Genomic DNA, 11,820 nt, shown 5'->3' with positions numbered 1-11,820 from the left:
TATATATATATATATATATATATATATATATACACACACACACACACACACATATATATATATACATATACCATTTTTTTCACATGCATACAAGGGTGAAAGGTGTAAAAGTTGAGTAAGAGAAAAACGGATGGTAGGGATTTTAGAGGTATTAGTACATTAAGTCTTTACTGATATCTAATATTTCGCGTGGGGAGCGGATTGAGGAGACGAGAGAAGGCAATGTACATAGTTATGATTATTACATCTAATTATTTCCATTTCACTTATTTTCATTACTTAAAGTATTAAAAGTTCATTATATCCTCCGTAGCAGAAAGAGGAGTGATATTATCAATTAGCTTCAGATCTGGTGGTTGTGCCTTCTTATATCATCTTGTATTATTTCATATTGTTGTGTGTTTTTTCCCCTCTGTAAATGTTCAATTCAGTTCTTCATGTCAGATTGTTTCTTTTACAGCTTTATCTAAATCTAATTATTACCTAAGGAATCTGAAAATCCAAAATAGCATCTGTTAGTAAGTTAGTAATGTATGAGAGACATTTGTTATGTATCGCTATGACTATCATTCTTGTCCCCATAACATTGCACAGAGCTTATATATTTCATTATAAACATTCCTATATTTAGCTGCTTGTGCTCCCTTTATTTTATCAGTTTTATACTCATTTATTTATGCAATGCTTTTGACACAGAATACACAAATAAATAAATTTAAGAGGTGTAAAGTTATCAGTTTTCAAGATCTCTTAAGTGCGGGGTAGATATATTACACATTTGTATATAAACATTCTAAATCTAATTTAAAATAAAAAATTGTTCCATCTATTGTCCCAAGTTCTTAAAAGTGGGGATAACAGATAATACAAAATGTGTATTATATATAATTTTTGAACAACAATTCCTGTTTTATGTGTTGTCAAAGGATTTCATGGCTGGAATCACTGGGTTCTGTGAATTTTCTGGGCTGTATGGTTATATTCCAGAAGCATTCTCTCCTGACGTTTCGCGCACATCTATGACAGGCATCCTCCGAAGTTGTGAGGTCTGTTGGAAACTAAGCAAGTGGGGTTTAGATATCTGTGGAATGATGTCCAGGGTGGGAGAAAGAAAGAACTCTTTGTCTGTTGGAGGCATGTGTGGATGTTGCAATAGCCACTTTGATTAGCATTGAATGGCCTTGCAACTTCAAAGCCTGGCTGCTTCCTGCCTGTAAACTATGACAATGAACAAAATCTGGCTACCAGTATTAAAAAAAAAAACCTCTAAAATCAGGACAGTAAATAAATAACAACACTAAAAAAAAGGCAGGGGAATTCCAGATAATAAACAATCAGGGCCAGCTAACACCTCTCGACAAATTATTCTCCCAGGCAGGAAGCAGACAGGCTTTGAAGCTGTAAGGCCATTCAAAGCTAATCAAAGCAGCCAGTTGCAACATTCACGCTTGCCTCCAACAGACAAGAGTTCTTTCTCCCACCCTGCACATCATTCCACAGGTAGATAAACCCCACTTGCCTAGTTTCCAACAGACATCGCAACCTCTGAGGATGCCTACCATAGATACAGGCGAAACGTCAGGAGAGAATGCTCCTGGAACATGACCATACAGCCTGGAAAACTCACAGCAACCCAATTCCTGTTTTGACTATTCTGTCTCAGTATGTTAAAGCACTGAGCTGCTGAACTTGCGGACCAAAAGGTCCCAGGTTCAAATCTCGGGAGCAGGGTGAGCGCCCGCTGTTAGCCCCAGCTCCTGCCAACCTAGCAGTTCGAAAACATGCAAATGTGAGTAGATCAATAGGGGGAAGGTAACAGCAGGAAGGTAACGGCGCTCCATGCAGTCATGCCAGTGGCCACATGACCTTGGAGGTGTCTACGGACAACGCCGGCTCTTCGGCTTAGAAATGGAGATGAGCACCAACCCCCAGAGTCGGTCACGACTGGACTTAACGTCAGGGGAAAACCTTTACCTTTACCTTAGCTCTTTATTAATTTCATGTATCTCCTTATTGATACAGCCTAGAATCGCATTGGCCTTTTTAGCTGCCGCATCACACTCTCGACTCATGTTCAGCTGGTTGTCTGCTTAGACTCCTAGATCCCTTTTGCATGGATTGTTTTCAGGCCAAGTGTCACCCATCCTCTATCTCTGAGCATTGCATTTGTAATTATGGCCAAAGTCTAGCACTCTTTCCCAGGCTCAAATGTCATGCGTTCCTTGTGTCCTGGTTGTCAAAGGGCACAACTGCTCCCTAAACAGCATCCTGTGTGTGATTCACCTTAAAGGAACCGAGCCTGTTCTGCCACTTGTCACCTCCAATCCCATGATAATGACTTCCGGGAGTGGATTATGATGCATCATGGAGGAACTTTCATCCAGAACCTCCAGTTCATAACACTATGTAACACTATGATTTTTCTTCCTAGGTTATACATGTCATTTCCTAATGCGGTCTATCATAAAAACATGGGAAAAGTTTATTAAACTGCACAAACTTTGTTTTTTGCAGGAGGCACATCCTGCAGCACATTTTGTTCTAGTCTCAACCAATTCCACCTGGTTTGTGCCACAGAAATGACGTTTCTGGAGCATGAGAACTTGTATTTCCAAAGTAAGAATTGCACAAGTAAACAGGAAATAATACTTCCAAACCGGGAACATATTTCAAATTTTGTTACATAGTGCAATGCAACGACCAGTGAGAATGGGGGTTTCTAAGCCAAACTGGGGCACCTGTGCCCAGGTAGCAGGAAGTACCGTATATACCCGAGTATAAACCGACCCGAATATAAGCCGAGGCACCTAATTTTACCACAAAAACTTGGAAAACTTATTGACTCGAGTATAAGACGAGGGTGGGAAATGCAGCAGCTACGGGTTAAATTCAAAAATGAAAATACAGTAAAGTCCCACTTATCCAAGACTCGCATATCCAAGGTTCTGGATTATCCGAGGCATTTTTGTAGTCAATGTTTTCAATATATCGTGATATTTTGGTGCTAAATTCGTAAATACAGTAATTACAACATAACATTACTGCATACTGAACTACTTTTTCTGTCAAATTTGTTGTAAAACATAATGTTTTGGTGCTTAATTTGTAAAATCATAACCTAATTTGATGTTTAATAGGCTTTTCCTTAATCCCTCCTTATTATCCAAGATATTCGCTCATCCAAGGTTCTGCCAGCCCGTTTAGCTTGGATAAGTGAGACTCTACTGTAGATATTAATAAAATTGCATTATTTGAGGCATCAGTAGGTTAAATGTTTTTGAATATTTATATAAAACTGTAATTTAAGATAATAATAGGACTTTAATAAGATAAGACAGTTCAACTCTGAATACCTATATTGTTGTGACTGCGCCTTCGGGGATTATGGTTGATGGGGATAGAATTCGAAGAGGAAGAAAAAACCCTCGTGATGAGGGTTCACTGGAGGAGTTGCGCAGGAAGCGACTTAGAGAGCTATATGGGGGATCTTCTGAGGAAGATTCAGATGGGGAGATGGATGCTGAGGAACAGGTGGTGGCTGGGGAAGCGGGCACTGAATGGGCACAGCCACCGGAGATGTCTGGGGATTTGGGGTCTATGGATACTTCTGAACCTGGGGTTTCTGCAGGAGCTGATCCCAATTGGGATGCTTGGAGAAGGGAGGATGGTTCTTTAAGTGTTCATGGGGCTAAGTGTGGGCAGGATGATTGGGACTCCGACGAATTGCTAGGTACTCCAGATCCACGAGCTCTAGCTGTGTGGAGCTCAGAATCTGAGTAGATTTGGGACACCTGGTGTTTGGGTGTGAGTGTTTGGTCACCCAGGAGGAAGGGGAATAAAATGGGAATGTTTGGCCACTGCACTTTGCGTGTGGCAAGGTGTTGCTGAGGCGCCATTGGGATCTCTGTGTTTCCATGAAGACTGGACTTGGACTATGATTTGAATCTGCTGTTATCACCTAGCTTGGCTCTCGCTGTGTCTTATCGTGGACCTGTTTTGGATGACTGCACCCTCTTCAGACCTTGGATCGGAATTTGACCTTGCTACTGCCTTCGCCCTGTGATTGATGACTACCATCAGCTTTTGACTCCTGGCTTGCTCTTTGGACACCGCTGTTATCTCCTGACCTGACCTTGGAATCCCGGACGACGTCTTTTCACCATCCTTTTGGAGCCTTCGGCTTTATCCACATTGTGGAAGCAGTCTACTGCATTCTTAGTTTGTTTGTTTGTTTGTTTCCTGACCAATTTGGTGTTTTCTTTTGGGAACTGTTCCTTTGAAAACTACAGAGCCGGCTGGCAGGGCTTGGACTCAGAAAGTGCAGTTTGCACTAAGTTTGTTTAGCTTTGTTTTTACCTGCTTGTGTTGCTGAATTATATTTTTGTTTGAACTGCTCTTGAAGCACTGATAGTGAAGTGTTTCAAGGTTTTTTCCGTGTTATCATTACTTTTTGGCTTATCTGCTGAATAAACTCTATTTTTGTTCGCTAATTGGCGTCTGACTCTTGACATATATACTCAAGTATAAGCCGACCTGAATAGAAGCCGGCCAGGACCCTCACTCGAGTATAAGCCGAGGGGAGCTTTTTCAGCCCTAAAAAAGGGCTGAAAAACTAGACTTATACTCGAGTATATACAGTATATGTTTAAGATGAGAATTAGCTATTCCTCCAAATTTGGTATCATCTGCAAACTTGATCCGCTTGCCCTCTAAACCTTCATTCAAGTCATTAATAAAGAGATTGAAGAGCACTGGGTCCAGGACCAAACTCTCTGTTGTGGTGCGTTGGCCGGGAAATGACTAGTCTCCTACATCCGTATGGCACCCAAATTGTTACTTCTTTCCAGGAGGAAGAAGTGGAACCATTGGGGAGAAGCAACCTTTGGGTTCACTCGCTTAACCAATGACAGATCCACCTAATAGTAGCCTTGCCGAGCCCACATTGAACTCGTTTGCTTGCAAGAAGGTGATGGGGGAATTTGTTGAAGGCCTTCCTGAAATCAAGATATGCCCCATCCACAGCATTCCTTTCATCTACCAAGCTTGTAACTCTATCAGAAAAAGAGATGAGTCTGGCATGACTTGTATTTGACTTTGAGTAATCACAGCATTCTTTTCTAAAGTAGGACGGTATGCTATCTATCTATCTGAATTAGTCCTTGCCTTTCCCAATATGGGAGCCAAGGTGGCTTATAACATAATAGAATAGCTAAAACAATAAATTATACAGTGGAACTGCAAAGCCCAGAACAACAGAGCAAGGTTGGTACTGTCCCTTGTCCCTGGAAAGCGACATAACTGTTTACACTGTCCCAAAACATGGCAAGTTTCAGAAATTCTTGGAAACTCCAGGGTATCCCATGACTTCTTTTAATGTGGGGCAAGGCTGTATTGTGATCAATTAACCGGGAGGGATAGCTAATACTCCAGACGACAGGAGCAGAATCCAAAACGATCTTAACAGATTAGAGAGATGGGTTGAAACTAACAAAATGAAGTTCAACAGGGACAAATGCAAGAGACTCCACTTTGGCAGAAAAAAATGAAATGCAAAGAGACAGAATGGGGGATGTCTGGCTCGATAGCAGTACGTGTGAAAAAGATCTTGTGAGTCCTCGTGGACAACAAGTTGAATGTGAGCCAGCAATGTCATGCAGCAGCTAAAAAAGCCAATGGGATTTTTGGCCTGCATAAATAGGAGTCTAGTGTCTAGTATAGTGTCAAAACCCTATTTGAATATTCCTTGCTAAAGAAAAACCTATGAAATACATGGAGTCAACAGGTGACTTGAAGGCACTCACATACATGGAAGTTAAGCAGGGTCAGTTCCGGATAATAAAAGTATGGGAGACCACTAATGTTTACCAGGTGCAGTAGGCTATATTTCAAAGGAAGGAACTGATAAAACCAGCTCTGAATAGTCCTTGTCAAAGAAAACCCTGTGAAATGCATGGGGTCATCTTAGGTCAACAGGTGACTTAAAGGCACACACACTTGGAAGCTGAGCAGGGCCTGTTCTGGTTAGTTCTTGGGTGGGAGACCAGCAATAAACACCAGGTGCTATAGAGTACAATTTAGGAGAAGTGACTAGGAAAACCACTTCTTGAGTATTCCCCTATTCTATCCACGAACAATATACAGAGTTTTGCACAAGTCACCCTCTGCATATGTAGCATTTTATGTCCAGGTTTATGTGTTTATGTTATTGTGTTTATGTTGTTTTATGTTTATATTGTTATATTGTTTTAACTCATGGATTGTGTTTTAACCTATGTTGTTGCTGGGCTCGTCCCCATGTAAGCCACCCCGAGGGAGATGGAGGCGGGGTACAAGAATAAAGTTATTATTAAAGTTATTAAGTGATTGCAGACTGCCTCCTTAATGATCTGCTCCAGAATCTTTCCTGGTATTGATGTCAGGCTGACTGGACACTGGTAATTATTTGGGTCCTCTTTTCCCCCCTTCTTGAAGATCGGGACAACATTTGTCCTTCTCCAGTCTGCTGGGACTTCTCCTGTTCTCCAAGAATTCTCCAAGATTATTGCCAGTGGTTCTGAAATGTCTTTTACTAGATCCTTCAATACTCTTGGATGTAGTTCATCTGGCCCTGGAGACTTGAATTAAATTAGAGTTGCCAGGTATTCCTGGACTACTTCTTTACCGATTTTGGGTTGCATTTCCCCTATTATTCCACATTCATCCACTTCATTCCTGGAAAGAAGTAACAATTTGGGTGCCATACAGAGAGTTTGGTCCTGGACCCATTGCTTAGGTTGAACCCCAATCTCCTTTTGGGAGAAGACTGAGGCAAAGAAGGAGTTGAGTAACTCTGCCTTTTCCTTATCTTTCCCCAGTTAGTATTTCTCCACCTTCTCCATTCAGAGGCCCTTCAGTTCCTTTTTCTTCGTTTCTCTTCAAAATCTGGTGGAAGCCCCTTCCTTGGAAACTTTTAAACAGAGGCTGGATTACCATCTATCGGGGGTGCTTTAATTGTGTTTTTCTTGCATGGCAAATGGTTGGACTGGATGGCCCATGTGATCTCTTCCAACGCTATTATTCTATGATTCTATGGCTCCCAGCATCCCCAGCCTCATTAAAAGTCATGCTTGCTGGGGAAAATGGGTGATGGTGTACCAAACATTTGGTGCCAGATTTGGAAATGCTGATTTAATTGCTGTGTGCAAAGCCGGCTCGCTGAACTGGCGAAGCCTGACATTTCCTCTGCAAATGAGTGTGGAAAAGATAAAGGCAAAAATACCAATTATAATCATAGCTTGCATTTCACAAGCCGAGTTGATGTTTTTGTTCCCAGTCTCCCTTCTGATTCAGGCTCTGGTTTTTTAGGTGTAATTTCTCCTTCAGGTCATTTCTAGCTTGGCTTTCTTCTGGGGTCTTATGAAACGTTTTGTCTCACGTTCCAAGGGCAAAGCAAAGCGAATAACCTGTTTTTAAAAGCATCCATTACGCTGTTATGCATGTAATATCAGACCTGAAGTGGAGCGAGACTGGTTCAAACCAGCGCTTTGGCGATCATGTGAACTGAGCCTTTCCTTACTAAATTGGAAGAAATAATAGATTAGGATGGGAGAATTGCACAGTCCAACTAGGCAAATACAGCAGATCAAGAGGACACTCTTCTTCTGCAGAAACTGCCCTAAAGTTATGCAAAATGAGACTTGTGGAAATAATTAGAAGTCTGATCCACATAACCAAAATAAAGGATCCCACCTATGCATTTGAAAAAGGTCTTTAAACACACATTACCTCTTAGCAATTTAGTAAGGCTTTTGATGCAGTCCATCATGATATTCCTGCAGGCAAGATGTTGAACTGTGGGTGAATCCAGCCTTGGTTGACAAAGAATAATAATAATAATAATAATAATAATAATAATAATAATAATAATAATAATAGCAGCAATAATCAAAAATCAGAAACTCCTCAAAGCACAGCAGACAAAAAACCAGTACAAGAAAACCGCACTACAAACTAGAGCTGACAGCTGGCACAACAAAACATTGCATGGAAAGTTCCTTGACAAAATTGAAGGAAAAGCTGATAAGACCTGGCTCTGGCTCACGAATGGGACCCTGAAGAAGGAGACAGAAGGCCTGATCCTTGCAGCCCAGGAGCAAGCCATCAGAACAAAGGCAATTCAGGCCAAGATCGAAAAATCAGCTGATGACCCCAAATGCAGACTGTGCAAGGAAGCTGACGAAACCATGGATCATCTCCTCAGCTGCTGTAAGAAAATAGCACAGACTAACTACAAACAGAGGCACAACTATGTGGCCCAAATGATTCATTGGAACTTATGCCTCAGGTACCACCTCCCAGCAGCAAAGAACTGGTGGGATCACAAACCTGCAAAAGTCTTGGAAAATGAGCACGCAAAGATACTGTGGGACTTCCGAATCCAGACTGACAAAGTTCTGGAACACAACACACCAGACATCACAGTTGTGGAAAAGAAAAAGGTTTGGATCATTGATGTTGCCATCCCAGGTGACAGTCGCATTGACGAAAAACAACAGGAAAAACTCAGCCGCTCTCAGGACCTCAAGATTGAACTTCAAAGACTCTGGCAGAAACCAGTGCAGGTGGTCCCGGTGGTGATCGGCACACTGGGTGCCGTGCCAAAAGATCTCAGCCGGCATTTGGAAACAATAGACACTGACAAAATTACGATCTGCCAGCTGCAAAAGGCCACCCTACTGGGATCTGCACGCATCATCTGAAAATACATCACACAGTCCTAGACACTTGGGAAGTGTTCGACTTGTGATTTTGTGATATGAAATCCAGCATATCTATCTTGTTTGCTGTGTCATAAAATAAAATAAAAATAGCAATAATAATGTATTTATTACCCACGTCTCCCAATGGCCTGAGGGTACAACGAAGTCAAAAACATATGAACATAGAATATATACAAGACATTACATAGATAAAAACACAAAAATATAAAAAATGTGCACTAATCAGAGATACAGAGTTGACATATAGAATGTAAATCAAAGCTCATAGAATCATAGAATAATAGAGTTGGAGGATCGAATGTTGACTGGGGACCCTTCCACACAGCTGTATAAAATCCTCATTGAACTGAGTGTGGACTCAGATAATCCTTTTCAAAGCAGATATCATGGTACAAACACCATACAATAGTTCAAGGATTGTCCACTTCTCATTGGGCGGCAAAACTTTGTCGATGCATTGGATTTCCTAAAAAGTTGACTCCAATTAATTGGGCAGTAGGTTCCAAAACATGGGCTCACAAAGCAGCAGAAGAGGAATCTCAATCTGGCCTTCTTAATCAAACCCAAGTGTGCTGTTTCCTTATTAGAACATGCCAATATATTACATATAACCCCAATTTGGGGTTACAGTATAGAGTTTCACTTATCCAAGACTTGCTTATCCAACATTCTGGATTATCCAACGCATTTTTGTAATCAATGTTTTCGATACATAGTGATATTTTAGTGCTAAATTCACAAATACAGTAATTACTACATAGCATTACTGTGTATTGAACTACTTTTCCTGTCAAACATGATGTTTTGGTGCTTAATTTGTAAAATCATAACCTAACTTGATGTGTAATAGGCTTTTCCTTAATCCCTCCTTATTATCCAACATATTAGCTTATCCAGCGTTCTGCCGGCCCGTTTATGTTGGATAAGTGAGACTCTACTGTATTTGCAAATGTGAGAGGCATGCTTTCTAACCCATCATTTTCCATTGGTAACACATGCTTACATTATCCCCCCTCTTGCTCCTCCCCTCCCTTCCCTGGGAACAGTTTACAAATTTTGATGTATTTATTGTGATTCCTTATATTTATCTTTCCCTTTTATTCTGTAAATTAAGCCTTTCCATTTTGCCTCCCATGACTTTCTGATTTGGCCCATCCTGTAGTAACTTTTTCTTTTGCTAATGTAGTCTTGGAGAAGGTCGTCAGCTAAATATTTATACTATGTTTTTGTGTCCCATTTCTTTTGGTTGTTTTCTTTTATTGTGTTGTTTAATGTGTTATGATTTGTTGTTCTATTATATTTTGTTATATTGTATTGTTCTGGGCATGGCCCCATGTAAGCCGCCCCGAGTCCCCGTTGGGGAGATGGTGGCGGGGTATAAATAAAGGTTATTACTATTATTATCATCCAAGTTCAGGCTTGATTTGTTCTTGGACTGATTTGTTTGTTGTTGTTTTGCAATCCTTTGAAGAACTCTCCTCCAAGTACCTCCAAGCATTGCACGCACCTCTAAGACATTGATTCACTTCCTATGGGCTTTCTTCATCATGCAACTCTTACCTCCATGCATAGTAATAATGGGGAACTATAATGACATGGAGCAGGGGTCCCCAAACTAAGGCCCAGGGGCCGGATGCGGCCCTCCATGGTAATTTACCTGGCCCCCGTCCTCATTTATAATATAATATTTTTATATCAGTTTTAATAATATAATATATTGTATATACATATAATATTGATAAGAATGTTATCATTTTATACAATATAATGCTAACAATAATACCATATAATAATATTAATATAATATAATATTACATATAATATTACAGTATAGTGGTATAGTTCAATATAGTATAATGCTAATATTGTGCTATGCTAATAATATAATATATTGTATGTACATACAGCTGCTCTGAGTTCCCTTTGGGGTGAGAAGGGTGGGATATAAATGTAGTAAATAAATGTAGTAAATGAATAAATAAATAATTTTGGACTTAGGCTCGCCCAAAGTCTGAAATGATTTGAAGACACACAACAACAACAACAACAACAACAACAACAACAACCACCACCACCCTAATTAACCTGACTATCTCATTGGCCAGAAGCAGGTCCACACTGATAGGTTTATGTTGGTTAAAATTATTTTCATTTTTAAATATTGTATTGTTCTTTCATTATTATTGTTGTTTTGCACTACAAATAAGATATGTGCAGTGTGCATAGGGATTTGTTCGGTTTTTCCCCCCAAATGATAATTTGGCCCCTCAACAGTCTGAAGGATTGTGGACCGGCCCTCTGCTTTAAAAGTTTGAGGACCCCTGACATGGAGTATCCTTACTTTCATATTGCCGCAATGGCCTATCGTATTGCTCTAATGCCCTATAATATTGCCATTGCCCAAGTTCTCGTGTGGCTCAAGCCCATTATGCTGCCCGTCCCTCTCTTCCTTGGGGCATCGTTAAGCACCGGCCAAGAATGTTGGCATTCCCTTCCTCCCTTGGTGCGCCTACGCCGGATCTCCTTTTCCGGTGGCTTAACGGCGGCATGTGCCGATTGCACACCATTGACACGCATGCCGATGCCGTGCACACCCCTTTTTTGACACAGCAGCACCGCAATTAATTACTTGACGCCTTCCGGCTGGCGGCTTGGAATGCAGCTGAATCAGCGGCACAAAAGGTGTGGCCGTATATACATATATATGCCACGGAGAAGCCCTCCGGCGAAAGCCACATCGCTCTTTGGGTAGCATTTCAGGTCTAGCATGGTGTCTCTATTTCAGGCCTCGCCTTCTTAATTGAGCCAGGACTCATGTTGGGGTTACGTTTAGACCGAGAGTTGCATTGTTGTCCTGTTTTGGCATATCAGATATATCTGATAAACGTCGGAGGCATTTAATGAAGTGGACTATGTGCACGAAAGCATGTGCTAATCAGTCTCAAAGCGTTCCTTTATGCCTTTTGATGCTTCGGTGCTGCCAATTTCTGGGCCTGAATATATTGCACAAGATTTCCCTAGCCTAAAATGATGCATTTTAATATATTGGGTTTATGGTTCC

The sequence above is a fragment of the Anolis carolinensis genome, chromosome 5, assembly GCF_035594765.1.
Source record: "Anolis carolinensis isolate JA03-04 chromosome 5, rAnoCar3.1.pri, whole genome shotgun sequence".
NCBI lineage: Eukaryota > Metazoa > Chordata > Lepidosauria > Squamata > Dactyloidae > Anolis > Anolis carolinensis.
Note: the sequence above shows the minus strand (reverse complement) of the source record.